Raw genomic sequence first — 19,724 nt, forward strand, 5'->3', positions numbered from 1 at the left:
TTTCTCATTTGAAGCTTAATCTAGAGACAGAAACTTGATTTGTGAGTAGTCACTTAGCCAAGGGTGTTGGGATGGTGTAGTTGCTAATTCTTCATACTTATAATATTGGGATTAAGCTAATTGTGATTAAAATCTTTGCATGCTTGATATTCTTTGATCTTCTTGCAAGTGCACATTGTTGGTCGATTAAAGGTGAATCTTTTCTAACAAGGAACGGAAGTTGACTTAGTTAAGGTTCATTACTATCGATTGTTCTTTGATTGCACCTCCCATTATATGGTTGTAGTGTGGAAACATAGAGGCTATGTTAAGAGAAATCGATTATCCCCGGAAGGCGGTTAGATTGGACCTTATTTCGATATTCATGCATGTTTAGTTAACTATTGATTTGCTTTTATGTTATTGCATGATCAAGCGGCATCTACATCTACCCATTTCCCTTGGTGTTTAGTTATATTGATTTTAACTCGGTTTACCTTTAGTTTAATATCTTAGTCATTCCGATCCCTTGTCCCGAGATAGCTTAAATTCTAGTGATGAATGCGGTGTTTATGTGCTTCTCCCTGTGGTTCGACCCCTCTTCTTGCCATATACTTGTATTAGGATAAGTCGAGTGTTATAAATTGTATATGATTTAAGTGTAGTTATCTAACGACGCGATTATTCCTCTATCAAATTGGTGTCGTTGCCGGGGAGACGGATTCCGTTGCTATTTAATTGCTTGTTTGAGACTATCTCTTCTTTATTTGTTAATGTTTGCTACTTTTGTTACTTGTCAAGGCTTACGTTCTTCTTAGCTTTGTTGTATGAAGAGAGGACAAACCCGCTCAAGATCTTTGATTCCCATCGATCCAGAGCTAGAGATGTCTTTGTCCCTACTTTGAAGAGTAGCAAGAGCAAGGAGTAGAAATTCTCACACCCCGACAAGAGGAGTAAGAGAATTAGAAGATACTTCACCCTCATCTGCCAAAAGTGAAGAATTAAATAGCCCTAAATAATCATCGAGTCCGGAAATCAACCCTTTCTCAACCTATAAGTTCGAGAGTGAAGAAGGTCCTAAAATGGGAGAAAATACACCTTTGAGTCGTCTTTGGGCTCCCGAAGCCTTTAGAGCGCAAAGTGGGATCTTAACTCCTACTACTCAAGCCAACAATTTCGAAATCAAGCCCAATTTGATTTCTTTGATAGAGAGGAAACAATTCTCGGGTAGGAAATTTGAGAGTCTCCATGAACACTTAAAAGAGTTCGAGAAATATTGTGACACAGTAAAGGTCAATGGAGTAATGACTCAAGAATATATTTACGTCAAGATGTTTCCATTTTCTCTAATTAGGAGAAGACTAGAGTGGCTAGAGAAAGAGGTGCCCCCTAATTCTCTCACAACATGGGACCAAGTCACTACGACTTTCTTGAGGAGGTTCTATAACCATAGGAAGACCGCCGAGGCTCGGTCTTTAATCTAATGTTTTCGCCAAAAGAGCGGTGAGTCTTTAAGTGCGGCATGGGAACGATACAAAGAACTTCAACGTCAATGCTCACACCATGGAATACCCAAGTATAAAATCATTCACACTTTCTTTGGAGGTCTCACACCTCAAGGAAGAACAAGCCTAGACGCTGCAGCCGGCAGTCCAATCATTAACCCCTTCCCCATGAACATGTACATGATGATGATGTGGAAGATGTCAATGCTATGAATTTTACTTCTAGAATGGGGAATGTTGGGAACTTGAGGCCAAACTCCAATCAAATGGGGAATTGGAATCAAGATGGAAACCGTGGTTGGAACCAAGGCGGTGGTAGTTATAGTAACCAATACCATGGTGAGGGAGGCCCTTCCAATTTCAATGTAAGTGGCTACTCGTACTCTAACCAAAGGGGGTATGGTAATGAAAACCAACAACCTAATTCCCAATACTATGACCATCAAAATCATAATTTTGGTGATCAAGGTAACTGGGAAATAATCAACAAAGCAATGTGCCTAACCAAGGCACCGGAGGCAATAGGGGTAAATATGTCTGTTACTATGCCCATACTAATAGGCCTCCGGGTTTCCATCAATCCCAACTTCCTCCACCTCAACAACCTCTTCAACTTGATGCCCCTCCAATTGATCCCGTGATGGCTAAGTTAGATAATATAATGAAAATGCATGAAGAGGATAAAAAGCAAACTAATGCTCACATGAAAATGCTTGAAACCCAAATTGCTCAACTTGCATCTAATTCATCATCATCTTCTTATTCTTCTTCTTCTTCTTCTTCTTCTTCTTCTTCTTCTTCTTCTTCTTCTTCTTCTTATTCTACCATTCCAAGTCAAGGAGTCAACCCAAAACCTTTGTATTCCGTGACAACTAGGAGTGGAAAGGTAGTAGGGAGTAACCCTTTAGTTGAGGAAGAACCCCAAGAGGAGGTGGAGTTAGAGAATGAGGGTGAGAGAACCAATGAGCCATTGAGTGTTGAGAAGGAAAAAGATGTTGAGGTGCCAAAGGAAAAATAAGCCACACCTTTGCCCCTAAATCGCCAACCTATAGAGGAGAAGCTACCCTTTCCACAACGTTTCGTGAGAGCTAAACTTGATGCCCAATTTGGGAAGATTTTGGAAGTCATTAAGAATATGCATGTTTCCGTTCCTTTTGTTGATGCTATGAAGCGAATGCCCCACTATTACAAATTCTTGAAAGCCTTTTGAGTAGGAGAAGGGAGTGTGAAACGGTGAGCTTGACCGCCAATTGTAGTGCAATTCTTTCCAATAAACTTCCTACCAAATTGAAAGATCCGGGTAACTTCTCCATCCCTTGTTCTATTAATGGCGTTGAGTTTGATAAAGCCTTGAGTGATTTAGGAACAAAATTGAGTCTTATACCCTATTCCATCTACCAAAAGCATAGTGTAGGAACCCTCTCCCACACTAACATAACTCTCCAACTAGCGGAACGTTCCATTAAGTTCCCCATGGGCAAGGTTGAGGACATTCCCCTTAGGGTAAGAAAGTTCACATTCCTCGTGGATTTCTATGTGCTAGAGATGGATGAGGACGAGAGGATTCCTATAATTTTCGTTAGACCATTTCTACCTACTTCTAGAGCTATCATAGATGTGAAGGAGGGTAAGATATCCTTGAAAATTGACAATGATTCCATTGAATTTGATTTGAATAGTATCATGCAACAACCCTCCTCAAGTGGTGAATGCTTTAGAGTAGGTTTCTTGATACCGTGCTTAATGATTTTTCTCGCTCCCACTTACATGCTACTAATGATCCTCTCGAAAGTGTGTTGTTGAATGAATCCAAGATAGGTTCTAATCAAGAAGACATACAATTCTATGAGGATTTGCTTGAGGAAAGCAAGAAGGAGTGCAAGGATGCGAGCATGGAAGAGGAGGCTCCTTACATTCATGACCTCAGCTCTTTCAAGTTGAAGAAAGAGAAGAGAGCCCCAGTGGTAAGGGAGCACCAAAGGTAGATTTAAAACCTCTACCTTTGGGCTTGAGGTATGCATTTCTTGGTTCAGATGAGTCTTTCCCCGTGATTGTCAATTCTAACCTAAAGGAGGAGCAAACATCATTTTAGGAAATAAGGGTGTTATTGTGTTTGATTAATGCGGAACAAGTCAATGAAATTAAGAACGAGAAAAGCAATAAAGAAGATAAACAAACAACACAAGGATTTACATGATTCGGTCAAAATAGACCTACACGGGTAGGGAATTCGAGAGCTTCTTCACTATAATGGAGAAAGAAACAAGATAATAATACAAGGAGTCCTAAATCTAATGGATAAAAACAAAAGGTATGATCTAAATGATCAACTAAAGGGTCCTTTTATAACACAAAGAAACCCTAATAAAACCCTAATATTGTTCCCCAAGTGTACTGAAATAGCTGTCATAGAAAAGATATAATTTTAGGAAATATTCCATAAATTATCCTAGAATAACCTAACTACCAAGCTATAACTCGGCAGCTAGCTCATGCCGGCTGCAAGTCCTCATAGGGCCGAGCTATAGCTCACTCGCATAGAGCTATAGCTCGCAGCCTCGTTGTAATTTTCCAGATTCGTCAGGTTTTCCTAAAACAGTCATAACTTTCTCGTTTCTTATCGGAATTGTACATATAACCTATCGTTGGAAATCTCTTGAACCAAGATATCACCTCCAACTTGAATCATCTCAAAATCAGTTTTAGTTTGAGAGATATAAGCGTTCAAAATCAGCCCTACTAGACTTCGAGTCACAATTTAACAATCTCCACCTTGACTTGAAATCGACCAAAAACAAGGTAATTCCACCTTGAACCAAAAACCAAGAATTCATGCTCATAATAAAACATAAAACCTTCACCTTAAACAAAACTCCATAAGCCTACTCACATTAGGCTATCACCAAACGGACATCTTCCATAACTTGTGAACCGGTGCGTGTCTGAACAAAAAATTCTGTAAACAAACCATCACATGGCATAGATTTAGAGTATAATGTCCCGACGCCAAGCATGCTTATCAAAATTGACCATATTCTCTTCAAACACTTCTTCATCTCAAAAAAATCAAACAAAAATAATTCAAGCAATTGTAGAAAAATAATAATTACATTAAAAATTTCTAAATTGCAATTGTACTTAGTAAATCACAAAAGTACCAAAATTGAGTTAAGAAATAGCATAACTAGCCAAGATTGCTACTTTATTACAAACAAAAATAAAAAGCAATCTATCATAGACTCCATACCAAAAATTCACACGGTTTCTCGTTTTACCAAGAGATCTCAAAGGGGAACTTATCATGAAGAGATCGTAAAAACCGCAAGCCTAAAGCTCGTAAGCCTAAAGTGCATAATCATAAACATCATCGTTGTTGGCCATATTTGCGGATTTGTCCTCATTGGACTTCTCCTCATTCTTCTTCTTTAATTTCCAACACTCGGCTTTGATATGACCCCTCACATGACAATAGTTACCAACTTTTCCTTTACAAAAATTCTTATTACTACCATGAGCAACTAAAGCATTATTTTGAGCATGATTATTAGATTTATTAACCAATTTATTGTCAATTAAATATCTTTGAGTTAAGGCATCCTTAACATCCCCCAAACTCAAATCATCTCTACCATACTATAAAGTATCTCGAAAATGCTTATAAGTGGGGGGTAAAGAACACAAAAACCTAATAGCCATATCCTCATCATCGATCTCAACATCGTTATTTTGCAAATCCATAATAATAGAGAAGAATTCATCTAAATAAGACTTAAGCGGTTTACCTTCTTCTAGACGAAGATCAAGAAGTCTAGATTTGAGTAGTGAACGGTTGGTCACGCTCTTTATCATATAAAGTGACTCCAACTTCAACCCCAAACCCGTAGAAGTCGTCTCCTTGGAAACCTCTCTCAAAACATCATCAGAGAGACATAATTAAATTGCCTAAAGATCCTTCAAATCGATCTCCTCCCACGTATTCACCGTCTTGCCCGAAGACTTGTTGGATACACCTTCAAGAGCTTTGTGACAGCCACTTTGAACCAAGATGGCTTTCATCTTCAATTGCCAATGGCCAAAGATCACTTACCTATCGAATTTCTCAATATCCAATTTCATTAGCATAATTAAATCAAACTAATCTATAAACACCTAAACCTTAAGACCTTAAAACCATGGCTCTGATACCACTTGTTAGGAATTAAGGGTGTAATTATGTTTGATTAATGCGGAACAAGTCAATGAAATTAAGAACGAGAAAAACACAAGGATTAACGTGGTTTGGTCCAAATAGACCTACATCCACGAGTGGGGGATTCGAGAGCTTCTTCACTATAATGGAGAAAGAAACAAGAGAATAATACGAGGAGTCCTAAATCTAATGGCTCAAAAAAAAGGTATGATCTAAATGATCAACTAAAGGGTCCTTTTATAACACAAGGAAGCCCTAATAAAACCCTAAGATTGTTCCCCAAGTACACTCAAATAGCCGTCATAGAAAAAATATAATTTTAGGAAATATTCCATAAATTATCCAAGAATAACCTTACTAACGAGCTATAGCTTGGCAGGTAGCTCATGCCTGCTGCAAGTTCTCATAGGGCGTAGCTATAGCTCACTCGCATAGACCTATAGCTCGCAGCCTCGTTGCAAATTTCCTGCTTCGTCGGGTTTACCTAAAACGGTCATAACTTTCTCATTTTTTATCGAAATTGGGCATATAACCTATCGTTGGAAAGCTATTGAAACAAGCTATCACTTTTAACTTGAATAATTTCAAAATTAGTTGTAGTTTGAGAGATATAAGCGTTCAAAGTCAGCCCTACTTGATTTTGAGTCACAATTTAACACCTCCCTCTTGAACAATGTTTTGAGAAAACGGAAGAAAGATTTGGGTTATACCATTGATGATATCTAAGGTGAAAGGTGAAGAAACCTAGAGGGAGATTCCAAACCCGTTAGACAAAGGTGAAGAAAGCTTAACCCTTCCATGCAAGAGGTTGCGCGGAAGGAAGTGACTAATCTTCTTGATGCGGGAATTACTTACCCAATTGCTCATAGTGATTGGGTACCTCCCGTACAAGTAGTGCCTAAGAAAGGGTGCATGACGGTAGTGAAAAATGATCATGATCAACTAGTGCTTACTAGGCTTGTTACCGATTGGCGCATGTGTATTGACTATCGCCAACTTAACACAATTACATGAAAAGATCATTTTCCACTACCGTTCATTGATCAAATGTTGGAAAGGCTTACAAAGAATTCCTTCTATTGTTTCCTTGATGTTTACTCGGGATTTTTACAAATCCCGATTGACCGTAAGGATAAAGAGAAGACGACTTTCACATGCCCTTATGGTACTTATGGGTATAGTAGGATGCCTTTTGGGCTTTGTTATGCCCCCACAACATTCCAACGTTGCATGATGTAAATTTTCTCGGCCAATGTGAGGGAAGTAAGATCTTTTCTCGGCCATGCCGGGTTCTATTGGCGCTTTATAAAAGATTTTTCATTTATTGCTAAGCCTCTCACATCCCTATTGCAACAAGATAAAGAGTTTTTGTTTGATGATTCTTGTCAAGAGTCTTTTTGTAGGTTGAAAGAAGCACTTTGCAAAGCTCCTATTGTCCAAAGTCCGGATTGGTCTCTTCCATTTGAACTCATGTGCGATGCAGACGACGAGGCTATTGGATCGGTTCTTGGGCAACGAAAGGATGGGAACCTTTATGTCATACACTATTTGTCTAAAACTCTTAATGATGCCCAACAAAACTACACAACTACCGAGAATGAGTTCTTAGCGGTTATTCACTCATTTGAGAAGTTTAGAACCTACCTCATTGGTTCTAATACAATTGTGTGTACTGACCACTCGGCTTTCAAATATTTGATAGGAAAGAAGGAAGCTAAACCGAGGTTGTTAAGATGGGTTTTACTACTCCAAGACTTCGATTATGAGATGAGAGACAAGAAGGGAGTCGAGAATGCGGTGACGGATCACCTTTCAGGGTTGGGCGGTGCTAGTTTTCAAGATGATGGCTTGCCAATAGAGGATGCTCTAAGGGATGATTTGCTATATGTCCTTGAGGTGAAGTTGAAGCCATGGTATGCGGATATTGTAAATTATTTGGCTTGTAGTGCCGTATCTCCGGATTTCACTTTACAACAACGTCAAAGACTCAAGCATGAGGCCAAGAGATACATTGGGGATGATCCTATTTTATTAAAGAGAGGGGTCGATGGCTTGTTGAGGAGATGTGTCCCCAACGACGAGGTTCAAAGTGTTCTCTATACGTGCCACTCTTCTCCTCGCATTGTAGTGGGCATATGAGTGCTCAAAAGACCGCCTCAAAGGTTCTACAATCTATGCTCTTTTGGCCTTCTCTATTTAAGGATGCTTGGATTTTTGTTAAGACTTGTGATAGATGTCAACGGATGGGCAATATTTCTAGGAGGGATGAAATGCTGCAAAACCCCATCCTTGAGCTGGAAGTTTTTGATGTGTGGGCTATAGATTTCATGGGCCCTTTTATTTCTTCACATGGGAACAAGTATATTTTGGTTGTCGTTGACTATGTCTCTAAGTGTGAGGAGGTCGTAACTTCCCCTACGAATGATTCTAAGGTAGTCGTTAATCTTTTCAAGAAAGTAATTTTCCTAAGATTTGGTGTTCCAAGAACCATAATTAGTGATAGGGGGTCACATTTCAAGCACCACACCTTCATTCGACTTCTTGGTAGATATGGAGTGTCTCATATAAGCGAGGGCTTTCTTACTACCCCTAAACGAGTGGTCAAGTGGAGATCACCAATAGGGAGCTCAAAGTGATCTTGGACCACTCCCTATAAGCTTGATTATGGGAAAAATTGTCACTTGCTCGTAGAGATGGAGCATCGAACCCATTGGGCGATCAAACAAATCAACTTTGACCTCCATAGTGCGGGTGAACAAAGGATTCTCGAGCTACATGAGTTAGAGGAGTTGAGGATGAATGCTTACGATAGCGCAAGCATGTACAAGGCACAGACTAAGGCTTGACACGATGCTCAAATTGTCAAGAAGGAATTTGTCAAAGGCCAAAAAGTCCTCCTATTAAACTCCTGCTTGAAGCCTTTCCCGGGAAAGCTTAGGTCAAGGTGGAGTGGGCCATACATTATCACGGAGTTCCCATATGGCGCTTATGAGATTTCCCAAGAGGCCATACTCCATTCAAAGTGAAGGTCACCGACTCAAGCCCTACTACGAAGGACTCCCAAGTGATAAACCAATTTATGTGACTCTTCTTGATATGCATCATCAATTTGACCCTCCTTAATTATTTCAAGGAACGTCGAGCTAACGACGTAAACCAAAAGCATTTCCGGGAGGCGACCCGAGTCTCTAACCCTTTTCTACTCTCTTCTTTTCTTGATGCTTTGTTATTTTTCTATCTACAATTTTGGATTATTGGATTTTTGAGTTTTGATTGTACTGTGTTGGAATTTTTGGTATGCTTTTCCTTAGCATCATGGTATGGTCTTTTAGTGTGTTTTTAAAAGGGGTGTTTGTGCATATTTTATTGCAAAATGAGCATTTTTGTAAAAATTAGGTGGTTCGACCGAACTCCCTGAAGGTTCAGTTGAACTTTATGAAAGGTTTGCCCGAACTTTCTTGAGTTCGGTCGCACCTCCTCTGGAAGCTAAATCTGAATACTTTCTGTTAGAATTGCAGAAATTAAGGATTCAGAGTAGGTTCGACCGAACACATAAGGGGTTCGACCGAACCTTAGTTCGCCCAAACAATATTGAGTTCGACCGCACCTCATTTGAAATAAAAAACTGGAAACTTTCTGCCCATTTTGTGAATTTAGAGTTAGAGAGCAGGTTCGACCGAACCTTGAGCAAGTTCGACCTAACTCTTGGTAATGTTTGACCGAACCTTTTTCAGGGTTTTTTTTTAATGAGGGAAAGCCGCGCAACATCATCTTTTATCTCACCCTCATTTGACCCTCTCTCTCTCCTCTTCTCCTTCTCACTCTAAAACTCCATTACCACACCCAATTTCAACCTCCCATCTCCATTAAAATCACTCCATTATTCTCATTTTCTCTCTTATTTTCCATCCTATACTCAATTTCTACAATCTCCACCCAAAATTCCACACAAAAATCCTATATTTCAATTTTTCCCCAATTTCTAGGGTTTGAGTGCTTTGGTTTTTTTTGGGTTCCTACTTACTTAAAATCAATTGTGGTATGGTTTTCCTACCTTTTGCAAGTTCATTTCTTCAATATCTCATAGTTTTACAATGTTTTGCATGTTTAAATATGAATTGTGATATTCTTGAAATTATTGGTAATAGCTTGTTTGATTCATATGGTTCTTTGGATTTACTTGTTTCAATTGATTGGTAATTAATAGTAGAACATGTTGTTATCATGATTATGCATGTATACCTTTGTTTTATTTGATCTCAATGTCTTTGATTAAAAATGTTGATTTCATGCTAGGGTGTTCATGCTACTATTTGATGATTGAGAAACTCATGAGTTGGATGTTGTTGGAGATTGATTCTTGTTGTTTTTTATTTGATTTTGATGGTTTGGTGAATGATTATCACGTAATTAGGGGACATCATGCCAAAATTCTCCTAGACTTTGTTAGGACTTACATATGAATGTCATATGATTTCTTGCCCATGCCTTGGTTTAAATGTGTCCATTTATGCCTTGAATTGTATTTTTGTTATCCTCTACATCTATTTCACAGCTCAAGGCAACTAATTGCATGCATACACTTTTACCGTGGCTAGCTTCTTATGTCATCTCTTATCAAATTGTCCTAATGATAGCTCTTCGTAATTTTGTAGAATCATTGTATTTGGCAAGAGCAAGTCAAAGAGGAAGAGAGTGGGTGAATCTTCATCAACGAATTTCCCGCCCACTCCCGACATAAATTATCATAGCATAATTGCTCTGAATGAGCACTTTAGGGACGTCTACAAAACCCTCATCAATCGTCCCATCTGATCAACAAGGTTCTTTTGTCCTACAACGTTGCAAAAGCTTGTTATCTTGGATGAGGAAGTCCGGTTACTAACAAAATTTTGGATGGGGTGACTTCATCTACCTCTACGCTCACACCTATGAGCGAGTGACTTTGGAATTCTGTGCCTCTCTTCGCAAGGAAGTCATAGAGTCGGAGTTTAACGATGAGGAACCTCAGCTTGTGATACACTTTCGCATGTTCAATGAGGATCACTCCCTAACTGAGAGTGATCTAAACGAGATCTTCCATTAGCATGCGATCGGGCTAGATCATCCCTTACAACGAGCAAGTGTGGTGGAGGAGCATATTCACCAGGGATAGTTTCCGAACTAACGCTTCTAAGGTCAACAACATCATCCATATAGCGATGGGATACTTTGCTCGGCTTCTACAATATGTCGTGTTCATCAAAGCAAACCTCGGCTCAATGGTTAAGGATGAGGTATCTTGCCTATTTTTGGCAAACAACCCTTAGTGCCTCAAATTCCAATGCTCCTCCACCTTCATCCAAAGGCTTTTGGATACTCGGGACAACCGTCTTGGTGACGATATTTTTATGGGGGGCATGATCACTATCATTGCCTTTTCCTAGAAGAATAGAGCTTACAAGTAACAAATAGAAATACTCCCCTTTGTGCACCAAACCCGAAAGGAAGTCACCGACGAGTATCCTCCCTATTCTCTCTCCCTTAGTGCTCTCCGTCACAACCGCTTCATCAACTACACCACAAGCAAGCGCAAGTTTATCCTCTTAGTGGATAAAGAGGTAAATTGTGTGTCCTTTCGAACCCTTCTCTCACTACGGTGGACCACTCCACTCCTCTTCAATGGAAGATCCCCCGGCAGCACATTCCCAATGAATTGAGAAGAACCCGAGCCCGAGGTGCAGTTCCTCATCCTCCACCGGTCCACTGCCCGGAGCAAACCGTTCCCCCCCTTAGCGGGGGAGGTGAGGCATCTTCCTCTTCTTCCTTTCCTCCCATTGATTTGAATGCCCTCCGTAGTGCCCTCGAGGATATCCGCCGTGATAACCAAGTTTCCATTGAACAATGGGGGTACTACGGGAGGATGAGTTATGATAATCTTATATAAGCGGGCATCTAAGCGCCCTATGATAACTATCCATGCCACCCTCCTCAAGAGGGTCCAGTAAACCATTGGGGGCCCTATGACCCAAACAACCCCACTTCCACTAACTACCCCTATTGGGAGGGTAACATCGACCCTACCCAATGTATTAGCACCCCACCATACAACCCATATCTCTCGGGTGGGTGTGGTCTGGCTTCAACATCAACCCCAAATGCTTTCGATGGTGGTTGGGGTGGAATGAATACCACACGACGTGCAAAAGACTAGTGTGGGGGAGGATGTTTCTCTTGGTTGGTTGAAATGTACAAAGGAGGGTAGTGTGGTAGGGTAGTGGCTTGTACATGCGGAAGACTATTGAGGATAGTGGCCTTGTTGTAGTCTATGATGTTGTGATTATGATGATGGTGATGTGATGATGATGATTATGTGATGGTGATGATAGTGATGTTTTGATTATGTTTTTATGATGATTTTTGTTGATTTTTGATGATTTTTTATGATTCTTGAGTTTTGTCTAGGCGAAGATGCTCCCAAGGAAAAGTCCAAAATTCCCGACAATCCAAATTCCCTTAATCCAAACTTTGTAGATAACTTTTTATTTATTTTTCTTTTTTTTTTATTTATAACTTTAGTCTTTTTCTTTGGTTTCTAACTTTTTCTTGTTTTGTCATATTTTCTTTTGTTTTGGCTCACTTTTCTTGAAGTTTGAAAGCGGAGACGAAGGAAGTTAAGGAGCAACACAAGCACCCATGGTGAGATTGTATGAATTATCTTGTCTTCCATTTCAAGCGACGTTTGGTGAGACCTTTCCTCTCTTTTATTTTCTGTTTCTTTGAGTGTTTAGTCTAAGTTTATCTTAGGAAGAACTTGAATGGTTCGAGGATGTTTGCTTTTGGTTCTACGGAACCTGGGATTGTTGATGTTGTTACCGAACGATCATTTGTATGACGATTGGGATTTCATTGGATTATATGCCTCGTGCGTGAACCTTTTTTTATTTCTTCCTCTTTCTTTTGTTTTGTTTTTCCCTTTTCGTGTTACAAGCATAACTATGACATGTTGAAATGATTTTTGATTTGGAATTTGCTCATTCATTTGGATTTGTATACCTTTCATGGTGATGTGTCTTTGAATGTTTATCTTCCTAGTTGATCAGGGTTTGCACAATATGAGAATGTTTAAGGTTGAGTTAGACACATTATAAGCTAAGGTATCCCGATTTAGAATTTTTGAGGATAGGATTCCCTATAGTGGTAAGATGGAGTTACTCTCTATATTAGATAGGATTCCCTCTAGTTAGTATTTGCTTATTTCTTATCCCATGTGAGCGTCATTTGTTCTAGCCTTCATCATTCTTGTGAGTGACATTTTGGATACTTAACAATGCATGTCTTAATCTTTGTGTTGGTATCTAGCTCCCGAGATCGTGAACAAAAAACTCTAGAGGAGGAAGAGGGCATTTCTTCTAATTTTTCTTTGTTTTCTTTGTGTTTTGTTACAAATTTGGTTTTCATTTTTGCATCCACCTACTTGCTAACAAATTTGAGCCTTATTTCCCTTTCTTGACTTAGCCATATTATTAACCTATCGGCCTATGTTCTACCGACACTTGTAGTTAGTGAAGCATTGGCTTGTGAGGTTCGAGTTTGAGAGTGTTGGTTTTGAGCAAAAAAGTTGTGTAAGTCGGTTCAAGTAAGGTTATGAAAGTTGGTTATGAAAAGAATATGCAAAAAGTTTGTGAAGAAGGTTGCAACACATGAAAACCAAGTGAAGTTGAAAAAGAAAAAAAAAAGAAAAAAATGATGAAAAAATGAAATGAAAAGAAAAAAAATGATGAAAAAAAAGAGATGAAAGAAATGAAAAGGGATGAGGTAATGTTGTGAGGTTTGTATTGAAGTGTAGAAACCCATTTGTGTCTCCCCAAAACCAAACCCGATGATGCGTGCCTTTCGAGTCGAATCATAATCGAATGAAGCGAAAGTGTGGAAAGTCTAGTGTTGCGGATAGTTTTAATTTTCTTTTCTCTTCTCTCTGTTTTTGAAAACTTATTTTAAGAGAAAACAACCAATCCAGTTTGGTTGGTCCATTATATGGGTCCAATAGTAGTGTAGTTGGGTGGGGCTTGCCAAGAGCTTTCCAACGATATATTATAAGCCCATTTCCGATGAATATTGAGGAAGTTATGGCCAATTTGCTAAACTAGGCCCGGTTTGAGCCTTATATGCGGCCCAATGATCTAGGGGAGGGCCTAATATGATTTATCATTCCTAATGCAATTAGGAATGGTTTTAGTCTTCTAGATTCTTCTAGAAGGTTCTTTTCATTCCTAATTCAATTAGCATTGATAAATTGACTTTTGTTGACTTTTCAGAGTTGTAATTAAAATCAAAGAGCATTTTCGAGGAAAAGATACGATTTTATCCTCCTGAACGGCAAAACTTTTGTGATTTCGAAAACGCGTCAAAAACAGGCCTGGCGCCTGACACCAAGCATTGGCGCCTGGAGCTAAGCCTGGCGCAAGTTATTGGCGCCCGGCGCTAATGTTGGCGCCTGGCGCCAGCTAGCCAACGTTGGCGCCAGCTCTGTTTCAGTTGCGCTAGACTCTGTTTTGTTAATTTTATCTTTTTTGCTGATTTTTTCTATAAATAACGTCGTAGAAACTCCGTTTCATTCACCTACAACCAGTTTTCATTCATCAATTCTCTTATTCTCTCCCTCTCTTTTCTAAGCTTGATTTTTCATACGAAATTCCGCATTCGCAAGATCTAGAAACACCTAGCCATATTCGAAGTTGCCTTCGCCCTAGACGTGAAAGGTTTAATTTCTGAGGGTTTGGTCCCAAATCTCTATTTTAATTATTTAATTTGATTGTTTATTTATTATTTTCCTTGAAGTTACTAACGTGTGTATTTTGTTATTAGAAAGAGGTACAAGGCATCGAAATAAGTACTTTAATGGTTTTATTGATGTTATGATGTAGAAATCATGTTTATATTGTTATTATGATATTCCTAGTATCATGTCTAGGGTAAATTTAATATTAAATATGATTGTTACGATGCCTTCTATGTTCTTCCTAATATTTATGATTGTTAGTATCATGTTAGGGTTAATGATTTGATTTTTATTGCTTAGTGACATGCTAGGGTTTGTTATTAATCTTGTTAGTATCATGCCTAGGATCTTGCTATTATTATTATGCTTTAATATTAACATGAACATGATTATGATTATAATTGTTATAATTTATGATGATTATGAATATTATTATTATTATTATTTTGATGATTATTATTTTATTTATGATTATTATCATGATTATTTTAATTTATTTTTATGATGATGATATTTGATTATTATTATGTTGCTTGAAAGGGAATTAATACTTGTAATCACGCTTAATAAGATAATTAATAATCTTATTTAGGGTTAATTTGATTATAATTCAAGTGATCGCCAATAATAGTTTATTTGTGCATTAAATTTAACCAACATAGATAAACAGGTTTAGGGTTTAATCCTATTGATTGTATGTTAATTAAAAAGCGCACATGAATACAATCAGAATAAAGTAGAGGCCTATTATTAGGGCAGGTTCAATCTCTTTTAGGTTGGATTTGTACCTTCATCCCCGAACCCTTATTTGGTTCTAGACCTTATGGAGTTGACGATCTCTTGGATCGTTAAGGGGTGTAACCTTCATCCTGTGAACGGTTTACAAGTTCCTAAAACTTGTTGGCGACTCTTTTGCTCTATCGTCTTTTCCTTTGGACGCCACCGTACTTTAGTGTATGATCACAGTGGGGTTCAAGCTAGGGGATTCACGCTTGAATTTATTCCCTACATGAAGGTTGTAATTTGAGGTTATGTTCAATTCATAGGTTGGTCTTGAGAGATGGCCACTCTTTTGCTTCACTTAGGATTTGCGACCAAAATTTTCAAATTGATTCCCAACCTTAACCCCTAGACATGACATTACAACCCTATTTAAGACCCTTGGACTTGGAGGAGCGTGGTCAAAGACCGGTGGTGGGAGATAGATTTCTACCCTATGGAGATAGTATGCATAGTTGAGATGTCGGGATGACCTTATGATTCCACATAAAAATACCTTTTTCCGGTTCCCTCAAGGAGTCATGAGGAGCTAGCTAGGGGATGACTTGAAACTAGTGGAGAGAACGTGGACCATTTTTGTTGGGGCTAGGGCGGAAAGTGAAGTAATTAGTTCTCTATGCTTAGCTTTGGTTTGTCTCTTTCAACCGCGAGCATCTTATAACGTGTTTTCCCTCATTGAATTGAGAAAGGTTAGTATTCGTTGGTGCATGTCTTCTCGTTCGAGTTCAAATGGATCATTTTCTACCTAAGTGCTTAAGTGGTTTTTCTTAACCCTTGTCATGTTATGTTTATTGTGGCTTTCTCGTTGTTTTGGAATCCCTTGCTCGAGGACAAGCAAGAGGCAAGTGTGGGGGAAGTTGATGAGTGGTCATTTTCCCACATTTGCAGCTTGTTTGCATCCTTTTCTTTGCACTTAGTTCCCTTACCCTTTATGCATCTTCTTTCCTAGATTTTGCCCTTTTTCCTACTCTTTAATTTGATTTCCATGATTATTCTTTGTAGGAACCGGGGTCTTCAAGAGGAGCAAGCCAAAAGTTCAAGGAAAGCTGAAGATAAGCAAGGTTAAGGAGAGGTTCGGCCAAACCCCCTAAAGGTGCGGTCGAACCAGGGTGTGGCCGAACTTGCTCCACTGTCCGGTTGAACGTAGAGGCAGAGTGAAGTTGCATTTTGGCGATTTTGCAGAAGTGGACGAACCTCAGAAGTTCAACAAGACCAGGATCAGGGAGTTCGACCGAACCTACCCATGGTTTCGGCCGAACCTACCCTGTTGTCCGGCCGAAACTTCCCAGTGTTTGGTCGGACCACTCCCTTAGTTCAGCCAATTGTGTACGGACTATATAAGTCCCATTTGAGAACGTTTTGATGTAATTAGATTAACTTAGTTTTAATTTTCTGCATTTTTAGCTTAATCTAGAGAGAGAAACACGAATAGTCTTCATTTGGTAGAGAGAGAAAGTGTGGATTTCTTCATTGATGAACTTGGATTTTGAAGAAGAAGCTTGTTTAATCTTTTAAAGATCTTCAACTTCAATTAATGAGCAATCTCTTACTCTTTCTCTTTACTTTTGCATTTAATTTTGTTTGTTTACTTTGATTTTCCTTCTTTGCTTATTGATCATGTTGATGCTTATTGACTTGGTGACTGATATTGTTTTCAACATGATTTGTGAGTAGTCACTTAGTCAAGGGTGTGGGGATGGTGTAGTTGCTAATTGTTCATGCTTATAATATTGGGATTAACTTAATTGTGATTTAAATCTTTGCATGCTTGATATTCTTTAATCTTCTTGCAAGTGCACATTGTTGGTTGATTAAAGGTGAAACTTTGCTAACAAGGAATGGAAGTTGACTTAGTTAAGGTTCATTACTATCGATTGTTCTTTGATTGCACCTCCCAATATATAGTTCTATTGTGGAAACATAGAGGCTAGGTTAGGAGAAACCGATTAACCCCGGAAGGCAGTTAGATTGGACCTTATTTCGATATTCATGCATGTTTAGTTCACTATTGATTTGCTACTATGTTATTTCATGATCAAGCAGCATCTACATATACCCATTTCCATTTGGTGTTTAGTTATATTGATTTTAACTCGTTTTACCTTTAGTTTAATCTCTTAGTCATTCCTGTCCTTTGTCCCGATATAGCTTAAAGTCTAGTGATGAATGCGGTGTTTATGTGCTTCTCCATGTGGTTCGACCCCTCTTCTTTCCATATACTTGTATTATGATAAGTCGAGTGTTATAAATTGTATTTGATTTAGGTGTAGTTGTCTAACGACGCGATTATTCCTCTATCATATATACACAATACGCTTTAACCGTTAGGTCTTTTTTTGCATAGTTACACCATTTAATAAACCATATTTACGTACAAGTGTTCTCACATCTCGTTGGTCATTTGATAAATTATTTTCAGGATATATGCCATGAGTAATGTATTGGAGGATATGATCATACCAAGGATTGTCTCCTTCGAATCATTTATTTCCTCTATTGCGTTGTAATAAGTTGGTTCTTCTCTTCTATCAACTCATAATGGCATCATATTTAAGTGATTTGGAATGTTGATCATTGAGGCTAACTGCTAGAGCATCGACAAATTGATTCTCAACCCTTGGGAGATATTTGGAGTCAATATAATCAAAATATACTCGTTGAGTTGCTCTAGGTGTGCTTAGTATAATAGCATTTTGGAATTCATTATTTTCAATTTTTAAGTATATGATTTATTATCAAACTTAAATCTCATATACCTCTATTTTTTGCACACCTATGCCAGCTGCTGCTTCTAATCCATTGACGCACGTTTCACATTTTGCGGCATTATTGCTAACCTCAAAGTCTAGCTTGTGTTGAAGTTTCTCAATTTGGCATTAGAGATTATCCGTCTCTTTGCTAACATCTAGAAGCTCTTCAACCTTCTCTTTTGCCGCCTTCAGCTCGGCTCTCAGCTTAGTCACCTTCTTCTATGCCGCCTCCAAATCTTACTTCACTTGAAAATTCGCAGTCGCCTGTGAGTATAGGATATCTTGAGTCAATAATTCAGTCTTAATTACATCAAAAATGGCTTTGTCAAGATTGGAAGCGACCCTTAAGTTGGCAGCCCTTACCTCTTTTTACTTGTCGCTGAATAGTTTTTTAAGACCACTAACTCGCAGCATGGCCTGCATCCGGCAAAAAGAAAAGGAAGGTTAGTATATAGTCGGCAAAGGCAAGAGTTAGAAAATAACTTAAAAAATACCTCGGCCAAATTTTCAAGGATAACATCAAAGTTCAAGGAGCCGACTCCTTTAATAGAGTCGCGCTGTTTAGCAGAGTCGGTGGCGATCATGTCCTTGGCGATCCGGTAAGCATTTGGCGCCTGGGGAGCATCTACACAATCAATACTTGGTGAGAGGCTTGCATAGATCCAGCCAAAAGACAGGCTGGTTTCAGAGTTGGTTGGCCAATGACTATAAGTCTTAACCCTACAAGGGTAAGGCAAAGGATAAAAGGCGAAGGTACCTGGGATGACGACAAGATCTTGAGCATTCTTATTCCTCCGCGTGCTTGAATGGCCGCCCGGAGAGTCGGCGGCCCTAGTTGGAGGTTTGTCCCTAGTCGATTTGAACTCCTCCGCCTGCTTCAAAGCAGCCATTACAACCGGGGATTTGCCGCCTGTAGAGGTATGGGATTCAGACTAGCTGGCCGAAGGCTTGTAAGCAACCATCTTTCTCCTCTTGACTGAAGTTTGTCCCTTATACAGAGCCATCTGCTTTGGGGGTTTTAACCCAAGTGATGGAAGCACAAGCGGCTTCACCGACCCTTCCTGAAAAAGGAACAACTTTGAGATGAGAAGTTTAGACCAACGGCACAAGGACAAATGTAGAGAAACTTACATGGTCAAGCTGCTCTTTCTTGAACATTTGGTTCTTATGCTTCATTATCTGGCGGTAAGCTGAGGCGCCGCCTCCTTGCCTTTTGTTCGGATCTAGCTGAGACATGGCTTCTTCTACAAAAGGTCGAATGAATTGTTAGTAAAAAAAAAAGGAGAAAAAGGGGCTATTCAAAAGACTCATGCGGCTCCCCACCTCTTCTCTTCTAACTACTAAGGCCACAGGCGGCCAAATAGAAAACATCAGTTAGCCAGTTAAATTCTAGGATATAACTTTAAGGGATAATCTCTTTCTCGACTCGTCCTTTAACCGTTTTTACTTTAAATTTTAAAAACCCAGGCGTCAAAATCTAATTGACGAGGGAAAAACTAGGTCGTTATCTAATCTTCCCTCGGTCAAACTAAATTTATAAACACTTAACAAACCTAAATACGAGTATAGAGTCAAGTCAAGGGTCGAACCCAAAGGAACGGTAATGTTCAAGCACTTTCAATTATTCGCCAAAACTAGGTCGAAGACGAAGGTAAGAGAGAATACTAACAATAACAAAACAAGTAACCAAAGAAATAAAACACTAGGACCGGGGATCAACAATTAATCATGTCAATTGCAACAAGTTGGGAAGAGCATGT

The 19,724-nt window shown here is 39.0% G+C and overlaps 1 non-coding gene across 1 annotated transcript; it reads right to left on the reverse strand.

The window, feature by feature from the left end:
• Window positions 1-1,443: 1,443 nt before the first annotated feature.
• Window positions 1,444-1,549, reverse strand: LOC145626064 (small nucleolar RNA R71). The gene has a single exon (XR_014110935.1). It is a non-coding gene; the product is annotated as a small nucleolar RNA R71 (small nucleolar RNA).
• Window positions 1,550-19,724: the final 18,175 nt, after the last annotated feature.

This window comes from Chenopodium album, chromosome 3, assembly GCF_948465745.1.
Source record: "Chenopodium album chromosome 3, dcCheAlbu1.1, whole genome shotgun sequence".
NCBI lineage: Eukaryota > Viridiplantae > Streptophyta > Magnoliopsida > Caryophyllales > Amaranthaceae > Chenopodium > Chenopodium album.